We start from the raw sequence: 11025 nt of genomic DNA, 5'->3' as shown, positions 1-11025 counted from the left end.
CCACAGGTCATGAATGAGTTTCTTCAGCTAATCCCAACCTACCTCCTGCGTGGCATCATTTCAACCCTTCCCAATTGATTTAGACCTTTTTTCCCTTTAATTAAAGCACTTGGTTGGTTGGTTGGTAGAATCGATAGCAGCATCTGCTTTAACTACATCTAGTTCATACCTTTGACTGATTCATTCAATGGAGAAGTCCCAGCTCTCAAGGTACGCGTGTGTGACATCACTCTTAACTGTCACAGATGAAAGTGAAATCCAGGCCTTTTTTCACTCGGGGGCCGGGCCCTTGAACTCCACATGCTCCCCAGATTCTCCCCCTTAGATCCCAAACCCAGTTCCACATCCAGACAAGAGCTGTGAGGATTCAGAGGGTGATTATGTAGAGATCTGATCATGCCACTCTACTCTGACGTCTTCAGTGAGTCCCCATGACCATGTTCCCATCTCCTCTGCCTGACATTCTAGTTCCAGCAGGGTTTGGTGCTATCTGCCTTCAGTGCATGCCATATATTCAGGCAGATTGGACATATCCTGAGCCTTTAACATTTTTGAGATCTCCTCCCTCTCAGCTTTTATTCATGCTGGGCTTTTAGCTTAGAGTGGTTTCTCCCACTTGGTTTGATCAATGGTAGTGATGCTAGTTGCAGTCCTGATAGTGGTTATGGGAAGAGTTTTTGACTTAAGAGTTGGGAAAAGCTTGGGTTTGAAGCCTGACTCTAATACTAATTGTATGCTTTGGGGTAAGTTGCTTCAAGTTTCTGAGCCTCATTTTCTTTATCTAGAAACTGGTAGTAACACCCCTTTCTCTAATAATAACTAACATTTATGTAGCACCTACTATGTGCCAGACACTGAGCTAAGTATCTCATTTGAGCCTCACAACAACCCTGCCAGGTAAATGCTATTACCTCCATCTTACAAAATAGGAAACTAAGGTAAAGAGGATTTAAGTGATTGTCCAGGGTCATCCAGCTAGTACATATCTGAGATCAGATTTGAATTTGGGTCTGCCAACTCCAACACTCTCTACTGCTTCACCTACCTTCCATTGTTGCCGTGAGTAGAACTGCAGACTTCAGTGTTTATTTCTGTAATAGCTCTCTACTGGGATTGTTGAGCAATCAGAGGAGACATAGAAAGTATTCTCCGAGTGTTGAATTGCAATGTAAGTGCTAGTAACTACTATTCCGTGTAAAGAAAACATTTATCAAAGCCAAATATTTTAGGAAATGTTATATATATATTAAGGGTCAACGGCTGAGATGGCGACGCAGCAAAGCACTGTGGAGTACTCAGGGCGTGTTGGAGCACAAAGGACAACAAGGCCATCCAATGCAGCTGAGGAAGTCTCCAGGTGTAATGACTTTTCGTGCCACTGGACCCAGGCTTCCAATGCCGAGAGAGGGACTGTCTCTGTGCACCAACTTTTCCACTTAAATCTCCTTCATGCACAAGTGTCTTTGTGCACACTCATCTACATCACAGATGAAAGCGCGCAAAGACAATCATCATCCTCAGTTACCGAGAGACTACTATATATATATAAATAACCTACACACACACACACACACACACATACACACACACACACACACACACACACACACACATATCAGTGAAATCTTCTGTTCTTGTGTGGCTGATAGGCTCTTGTCTCAGGATGCTTCACTTGAAATACTTTTCTGCTCCAGAAAGCACGGCTACCTCGTGACATCTCTTCCTGGAGGAGCATTCATGCAGACAGACCCATCCAAGCAGAATCTCTGATCTGCAAGAGACCCTAGGCAACATTTAATTGAAATTTTACTTGGCCAAGAATCTCTTCTCTTGACTTTCCAGCTTTTATTTGGAGACTTTCACTGAGACAACCCATTCCTTCAAACCTGAACTCCAAACTGTGCTCCTATGTCTCCTATAAATCTGCCCTTCTCCAGGCTCCATTGACCCAGTTGTCTTAGCTAAATCTCTTGTGGTGAGACCTCAAGGATCTTGTCTGGTCTGGTCATCCTCAGGATGCTATTCTAGCTTATTAAATCAAACCCTTAGGCTTGAACACAAGTGTGCAGATAAGGCCTGAGGCTAGCAGAAAGAAGCAGGACCATCACTTTCCTAGTTCTGGTCTGTATGTTTTTCTTAATGCCTCCTAAGATCACATTAGCTTTTCTTGGTTGCCATATGAAATTGGTAACTCACATTGAGCCTCCATTCCAATAAAACTCTCATATCACTTCAAGGCAGATGACAATTTAGCCACAGTTAACACCACCTTAGACCTGAGATGCTGATTTTTTAAATCTAAGTGCAAGATTTCATTGTTATCTTTTAAAAATTTCATTGAACTTGATTGATTCCCAACCTGTAACCTGCTGGGATATTGGCCTCCCAGATCTGTGCCATGCAAATTTGATTAGTATGCCATCTATGCCTTTGTCCAAATTGTCAACAAAAGTGCCAAACAGTGCTGAAGGCTACTCTTTGGGCACACCAATAAAAGTCATTGATCACACTATTAAAGCTATTAACTACTCCTCTTTGGATCTGGCCAATCAGACCAGATTGTATAACTCATGAAGAGTCTAGTTCCATGATAGGAGTGGAGTTCACGCCCCCTAGGTCTTTAGGTATGATTACATTGGTACTGCCCCAGACCATGGAATCTTAGAATGGCTCTCTGATGCCAACAGCTAACCAAAAATTGCTAAATGATTTCTACGTTATTCTTTTGAACAACTCTCCTTGTTAGGATATTTCTTTCTGACCTTTTTTGAGCCAACATCTTCTTTTCTGCAGTTTCTGCAGTTTGCTGCTTCTAGTTTTGACTTCTGGGGTCAAGCAAAACAAGGCTGATCCTTCTCTCATTCGGATGCCCTTCAGATACCTGAAGATATTTATTACATCCTCTAACTCTTCTCATTTCTAGATCAAACATCTCTAATCCCTTCAAATGATTCTCATTTTTTAGTCCCAAGACCCTCTTTCAAACCAGGATGCCATGGATCTCATAGAAGAATGGTTTGGTCATAGTACTACAATGAATAAAGTTCTTTCCAGAGTAATGATAAACTTCTCATTTTGGAGAATTGTTTGAAACCTCTAAGCACCCAGGAAACAAACAGTTTTGGTTTTGTTGTTACTAAGCTGAATCATTAATTCCCAACTGGACTGTAAGTCCCATAAAGGTAGAGACTGTCTCTCCTTTTGCTTTGGATTCTTTATTGTGCCTGGCACAGAGTAGGCACTCAAGAGATGGTTGATTAATGAATGTCTGTATGGTAGTTTCTGAAGTCGAAAGAAATGTTTAATGAAGAGATCCCACATTTTGTTCTGAGATCATTGGGGTTTTAATGCTTGGGTTTCCCTCACAAATCCTATACCTGAAGTCTGGATAAGAAGAAGTTTGCATCTTGCTTCCATTGGTTTGGAAAAGAGTTTTTGTGTGGACTAAGCATTAGCCTATAATTAATTCCTGTTATAAAATGAATCTTAATTTTGAATGATCTGCTCATATTATTGTGAATGCATTCAGGCCCTAATCAGCCCATTGCAAAGGGAAAATGGTTTCATCTGGGATGCTGAGGCCCCTGGAGGGACTCCATCTCTGGTGCTGGCAACAGATGGTACACTGAATATAGACAAAGGCAAACAAGGGCTCTGAATTTTAGGCTTTGTTCATCACAGGCAAGCATCCCTGCTCCATTCAGAATAATTTCAGGCCTTGACAAATACACCATAAAGAATCTGCTGCTGTGTACTCTATTTCCAGCAAGGCAGACAACAAGGCTGTAAGGAGGAGGGGTGGGAAGGTCTTTCCAGGGACTGGAAACTGAACTAAGTAGACATCCACTTTTCTGTATGTTGTGGATTAGATCACGCCTATGGTTGATGTGAATGAAAGTCTATGTGAACCATCAACTTTTCTTCCATAAAAATGGGCAGGATTAAGTAGAAAGGTGTGAATACTGGATTTAACTCTCCCCAGATTATAACAATGAAGATACTTAGCTCTTCCTTTATTGTGAAGATAAAATTGTAATCTCCTGATTATAACAATGAAGGTACTTAGCTCTTCCTTCTTAGTAAAGCTAGAATTGTAATTCACAATCTATTTTTAGATTTTAATCCACAAAGAAGTGATAACTCAGTATTTGAAGTACATCTAACCATTTTAAACTACAAAATGGTGTTAAGTAACTACAAAAGGTGAACTTATGAAAAAAGTGTTAAGTAACCCTAAAGATGTAATCTAACCCAAAAAGGTGTGAACTAAAGAGTGGGCAGTCCTAGAGAAAAGCATCTGCTATGATTGGTAGATGTGGAAATTTAGAGGAAGTGATACAAGAGAAAAAGATCTTTAAAAGGATGAAAAGGGCAGAAGAAGATTCATTTCTGAGAGATATTCGATTCGAATTTTGAGTTGAAGAAGGATCTCTGACTCAGAGTTGCACTCAGAGGAGAGATTGGAAGACAGACACCCAGACTTCTTTCCTTTTAGACTGTCACCGTTGGTGAGTGAAAGGCTGATTTAGTAATCCTGCTTTTCTCTTCCCCTGGCTGGAGATATCAGAAGAAGCCAGAGTTCTCTCTCTCTCTCTCTCTCTCTCTCTCTCTCTCTCTCTCTCTCTCTCTCTCTCTCTCTCTCTCTCTCTCTCTCTCTCTCTCTCTCTCTCTCTCTTTCTCTCTCTCTCTCTCTCTCTCTCTTTCTCTCTCTTATTCCTTAACATCTTCCTTCTATTGTAAACATTGTAAATAAACTACTATAAATTCCATTTACTTTAGTAATTCATTTTGGGATTTAGAAATCAAATCCCTGGTGGCCACCTAATAATATATTTGAGTCCAACCACAATTAATTTGAACAAAGGAAAGGAAAAAATGACCACTCTCTTGCTGGTAGCAAGGGCCTGCTGCCGCCTTTCTACCTGTCTTCTCTAATGGTGCAGTTCTGCTTTGTGATTTTCCACAAGACTTATAGACAAGAACTACTCCCAGGGACTCTCACTTTATTTCGCTTCTTTTTTATACCTTGAGGAGAAACACTTTGCCATGGGTGTTGCCATTGGTTGTCCTTTGTTTTTGCTTCATGACTAGATCGCATTCCTTCTTTTTTCAGGAATTCATATTCTTCATATACATTTTTCTTCTACATCTGCTGAGGAAGTTGATATTGGCAACAGCCAATGGCATCCTGTAGACTTCTTTTTTTTTAAACCCTTACCTTCCGTCTTGAAGTCAATACTGAGTATTGGCTCCAAGGCAGAAGAGTGGTAAGGGCTGGCAATGGGGGTCAAGTGACTTGCCCAGGGTCACACAGCTGAGAAGTGTCTGAGGCCAGATTTGAACCCAGGACCTCCTGTCTCCAGGCCTGGCTCTCAATCCACTGAGCTACCCAGCTGCCCCCAATCCTGTAGACTTCTTAAGTAAATTGTGATTCTTCTGGGGCTGAGCTTCTCCGTTATCCAGAGGGGTTATTGAGGGAAGGTTGATGTTCTGAAGGTCAGGTTTGGTGGCACTGGCATCATTTGGTTTGTTGGGGGGGTCCCCCCAACATTTATCCTAAAGTTGTCCAGGTGTGTACTTCTCAGCCCAGCACATAACCCATACGTTGCATTTATCCAATTTGAGAGACCCCCTTCATGGGATTGCCCATCTGGCTGCCTGTCATCATCTTTGGTTGTATAAAATCTTTTGACACAAACCAAAGGTATTATTACCAGGGTAACATCATCAGGACAGTAGCTATAAAAAGTTCTTCCAATAAGCCCAGGGTGTGTATGAGAAATCTAGAAATACACTCAATATCAGTGAGAGGAATGAGCACACCCTGGGAGTGGGGCACACCTGTAGGGAGCACATGGGCCCAGCACAAGCCACATTCCTAGTTCTATGAGCCCCCGGAATTGTTCCTCTTTTTTCTGAGCTCTTCACAAGACTCCTTGTGGTTGCAGAGTCTCTTCTGAGCATGTCCCTTCCTGCACCTCCTCTGTCTGGCATCGTGTAGCGTGTTGGGTTTGCCTGCTCTAAGACATCCATGACAATGGCTCATCATGGGTCATTCAGGAAGAGAAAGGCTTCGGGGGGGGGGGTGTCTTCCCTAACAGAATAAGGTGAGAATGGAGGCATGATGTGTGTGTGTGACAAGGCCAGGGCTTGGATTTAGCTCAAGTTTTACAGGAGGAGGGGAAGGGAGGAAGAAGTGTCAGCACATCTGTGCTGTTCTTCCTGGGCCTCCTCAGTGTTCCTTCTTTCTTTGTCTCTTTTTTCTTCTCAGTGAAGTGCTGAGCTGAAGGACCCGGCCTCGAAACCCGGCTGCCGCTGTTGCTATCGCTCCTACCTGTGTGTTCTTGGGCTACGTACGTCCCTTGGTTTTTCCAGAATCTTTGGCTCCTTTGTCTGTAAAGAGAAGGGTTGGACTCATGTTGAATGCTCTCTAGAGCTAAGACTCAGCTTGATAACCAGAGGCACAATTAGATGGCAGTTCAGGATCTGGCAACCAAGTTATCGTCTACGCTATACCTGAGTGTATGCTAGGAAATAGAGGGGAAATTGCACGCACGTGTCGGGGTCCAAGACGGAGCCGAGTGAGGACCAAAGCTTCCCTCCAGCAATCAGGAAAGCCAGGCTGACGCAGGGTGAACTCCTCAGGCTAGAGGAGCGCCTGCTTCCCACCTCTCACATGCACCTTAAGGAGCCAAGTCCATCCGGGTCCTGGCTGGGCGTGACTTTGTGGGGGGCGAAGGGCACAGGACGCGTCTCCCAGCTCGGCTTCTCTTCTAGTGAGGGCTCCCGCTAGGTGTCCCTGATTTCTAAAGTATCAACTTTTTTTTTTAATTTTAATATTATTTTATTTGGTCGTTTTCATACATTATTCACTGGAAACAAAGATCGTTTTCTTTTCCTCCCCTCCCCTCCCCCTCGCCCCCCCCCCCCCCGCCTTTCCCTCTCCCATAGCCGACGCATGATTCCACTGGTTATCACATGTGTTCTTGACTCGAACCCATTTCCCTGTTGTTGGAGTTTGCATTATAGTGTTCATTTAGAGTCTCTCCTCAGTCTTATCTCCTCCAACCCTGTAGTCAAGCAGTTGCTTTTCAGCGGTGTTTTTACTCCCACAGTTTATCCTCTGCTTGTGGGTAGTATTTTTTTTTAGATCCCTGCAGATTGTTCAGGGATTGCATTGATACTAATGGAGAAGTCCATCACCTTCGATTGTACCACAATGTATCAGTCTCTGTGTACAATGTTTTCCTGGTTCTGCTCCTCTCGCTCTGCATTACTTCCTGGAGGTTGTTCCAGTCTCCATGGAACTTCTCCACTTTATTATTCCTTTTAGCACAATAGTATTCCATCACCAACATATACCACAATGTGTTCAGCCATTCCCCAATTGAAGGGCATCCCCTCATTTTCCAATTTTTGGCCACCACAAAGAGCGCAGCTATGAATATTTTTGTACAAGTCTTTTTGTCCATTATCTCTTTGGGGTACAAGCCCAGCAGTGCTATGGCTGGATCAAAGGGCAGACAGTCTTTTATCGCCCTTTGGACATAGTTCCAAATTGCCCTCCAGAATGGTTGGATCAATTCACAACTCCACCAGCAATGAATTAATGTCCCCACTTTGCCACATCCCCTCCAGCATTCATTACTTTGCATAGCTGTCATGTTAGCCAATCTGCTAGGTGTGAGGTGATACCTCAGAGTTGTTTTGATTTGCATCTCTCTGATTATAAGAGATTTAGAACACTTTTTCATGTGCTTATTAATAGTTTTGATTTCTTTGGCTGAGAATTGCCTGTTCATGTCCCTTGCCCATTTGTCAATTGGAGAATGGCTTGATTTTTTGTACAATTGATTTAGTTCTTTATAAATTTTAGTAATTAAACCCTTGTCAGAGGTTTTTATGAAGATTGTTTCCCAATTTGTTGCTACCCTTCTGATTTTGGTTACATTGGTTTTGTTTGTACAAAAACTTTTTAATTTGATGTAATCTAGATTATTTATTTTGCATTTTGTAATTCTTTCTAATTCTTGCTTGGTTTTGAAGTATTTCCCTTCCCAAAGGTCTGACATGTATACTATTCTGTGTTCGCCTAATTTTCTTATAGTTTCCTTCTTTATGTTCAAGTCATTCATCCATTTTGAATTTATCTTGGTGTAGGGTGTGAGGTGTTGATCTAAGCCTAATCTTTCCCACACTGTCCTCCAATTTTCCCAACAGTTTTTATGAAATAGTGGATTTTTGTCCCAAAAGCTGGGATCTTTGGGTTTGTCATATACTGTCTTGCTGAGGTTGCTTGCCCCCAGTCTATTCCACTGATCCTCCTTTCTGTCTCTTAGCCAGTACCAAATTGTTTTGATGACCGCTGCTTTATAATATAGTCTGAGATCTGGGACTGCAAGACCCCCTTCCTTTGTATTTTTTTTCATTAATTCCCTGGATATCCTTGATCTTTTGTTCTTCCAAATGAACTTTGTTATGTTTTTTTCTAAATCAGTAAAAAAAAATTTTTGGAAGTTCCATGGGTATGGCACTAAATAGATAGATGAGTTTGGGTAGGATGGTCATTTTTATTATATTGGCTCGTCCTACCCATGAGCAGTTAATGTTCTTCCAATTGTTCAAGTCTAGTTTTAGTTGTGTGGAAAGTGTTTTGTAGTTGTGTTCATATAGATCCTGTGTTTGTCTCGGGAGATAGATTCCTAAGTATTTTATTTTGTCTTGGGTAATTTTGAATGGGATTTCTCTTTCTAGTTCTTGCTGCTGAGCTGTGTTGGAATTATATAGAAATGCTGATGACTTATGTGGGTTTATTTTGTATCCTGCAACTTTGCTAAAGTTGTTGATTATTTCAATTAGCTTTTTGGTTGAGTCTCTAGGATTCTTTAAGTAGACCATCATGTCATCTGCAAAGAGTGATAATTTGGTCTCCTCCTTGCCTATTTTGATGCCTTCAATTTCTTTTTCTTCTCTAATTGCTACTGCTAGTGTTTCTAATACAATGTCAAATAATAGAGGTGATAATGGGCATCCTTGTTTCACTCCTGATCTTAATGGGAATGGATTTAGTTTATCCCCATTGCAGATGATATTAGCTGATGGTTTTAGATATATACTGTTTATTATTTTTAGGAATGACCCTTCTATTCCTATGCTTTCTAGTGTTTTTAGTAGGAATGGGTGTTGTATTTTATCAAAGGCTTTTTCTGCATCTATTGAGATAATCATGTGATTCTTGTTGGTTTGCTTGTTGATGTGGTCAATTATGTGGATAGTTTTCCTAATGTTGAACCAGCCCTGCATCCCTGGTATGAATCCTACTTGATCATGGTGGATGACCCTTCTAATCACTTGCTGGAGTCTTTTTGCTAGTATCCTATTTAAGATTTTTGCATCTATATTCATTAGGGAGATTGGCCTATAGTTTTCTTTCTCTGTTTTTGGCCTGCCTGGCTTTGGAATTAGTACCATGCTTGTGTCATAAAAGGAGTTTGGTAGGACTCCCTCTTTGCTTATTATGTCAAATAGTTTGTATAATATTGGGGTTAACTGTTCTCTGAATGTTTGATAGAATTCACTGGTGAATCCATCAGGCCCTGGGGATTTTTTCTTAGGCAGTTCTTTGATGGCTTGATGGATTTCAATTTCTGATATGGGATTATTTAAGAAAACTATTTCTTCTTCTGTTAGTCTAGGCAATATATATTTTTGTAAATATTCATCCATATCACCTAGGTTGGTATATTTATTGCCATATAGTTGGGCAAAGTAGTTTTTAATGATTGCCTTAATTTCCTCTTCATTTGAGGTGAGATCCCCCTTTTCATCCTTGATGCTATTAATTTGCCTTTCTTCTTTCCTTTTTTAAATTAAATTAACCAGTACTTTGTCTATTTTGTCTGTTTTTTCAAAGTACCAGCTTCTAATCTTGTTTATTAGCTCAATAGTTCTGTCACTTTCTATTTTATTAATTTCTCCCTTAATTTTTAGGATCTCTAGTATGGTTTTCTTCTGGGGGTTTTTAATTTGTTCATTCTCAAGTTTTTTTATTTGCATTTCCAATTCCTTGGTCTCTGTCCTCCCTAATTTGTTAATATATGCACTCAGGGATATGAATTTTCCTCTAAGTACTGCCTTGGCTGCATCCCATAAGGTTTGAAAGGATGTTTTGCCGTTGTCATTTTCTTCAACGAAATTGTTAATTGTTTCTATGATTTCTTCTCTAACTATCCGATTTTGGAGTATCATGTTATTTAATTTCCAATTAATTTTTGATTTGGGTCTCCATGTACCCTTGCCGATCAATATTTTAATTGCCTTGTGATCTGAAAAGGCTGCAGTTAATATTTCTGCTTTTCTGCATTTAAGTGCCATGTTTCTATGACCTAGTGTATGATCTATTTTTGTGAATGTGCCATGTGGTGCTGAAAAGAAGGTGTATTCTTTTTTGTCCCTATTTATTTTTCTCCATATGTCTATTAATTCTAATTTTTCTAAGATTTCATTCACCTCTTTTACCTCTTTCTTATTTATTTTTTGATTTGATTTATCTAAATTTGATAGTGGTTGGTTCAAGTCTCCCACTAATATGGTTTTACTGTCTAATTCCTCCTTCAATTCTCCTAGTTTCTCTATTAAAAATTTGGATGCTATACCATTTGGTGCATACATGTTGATTAGTGATATTTCCTCATTGTCTATACTTCCTTTTAGCAGAATATATTTACTTTCCCTGTCCCTTTTGATCAGGTCTATTTGTACTTTGGCTTTGTCAGATATCATGATTGCAACTCCTGCCTTCTTTCTATCGGTTGAGGCCCAAAAGGTCTTACTCCAACCTTTAATTCTAACCTTGTGAGTGTCAACCTGTCTCATATGTGTTTCTTGAAGACAACATATGGTAGGGTTTTGGGTTCTAATCCAATCTGCTATTTGTCTGCGTTTTATGGGTGAGTTCATCCCATTCACGTTCAAAGTTATGATTGTTATTTGTGGATTCGCTGGCATTTTGATGTCTTCCCCTAG

Source organism: Monodelphis domestica, chromosome 6 (genome assembly GCF_027887165.1).
Source record: "Monodelphis domestica isolate mMonDom1 chromosome 6, mMonDom1.pri, whole genome shotgun sequence".
Taxonomy (NCBI): domain Eukaryota; kingdom Metazoa; phylum Chordata; class Mammalia; order Didelphimorphia; family Didelphidae; genus Monodelphis; species Monodelphis domestica.
Note: the sequence above shows the minus strand (reverse complement) of the source record.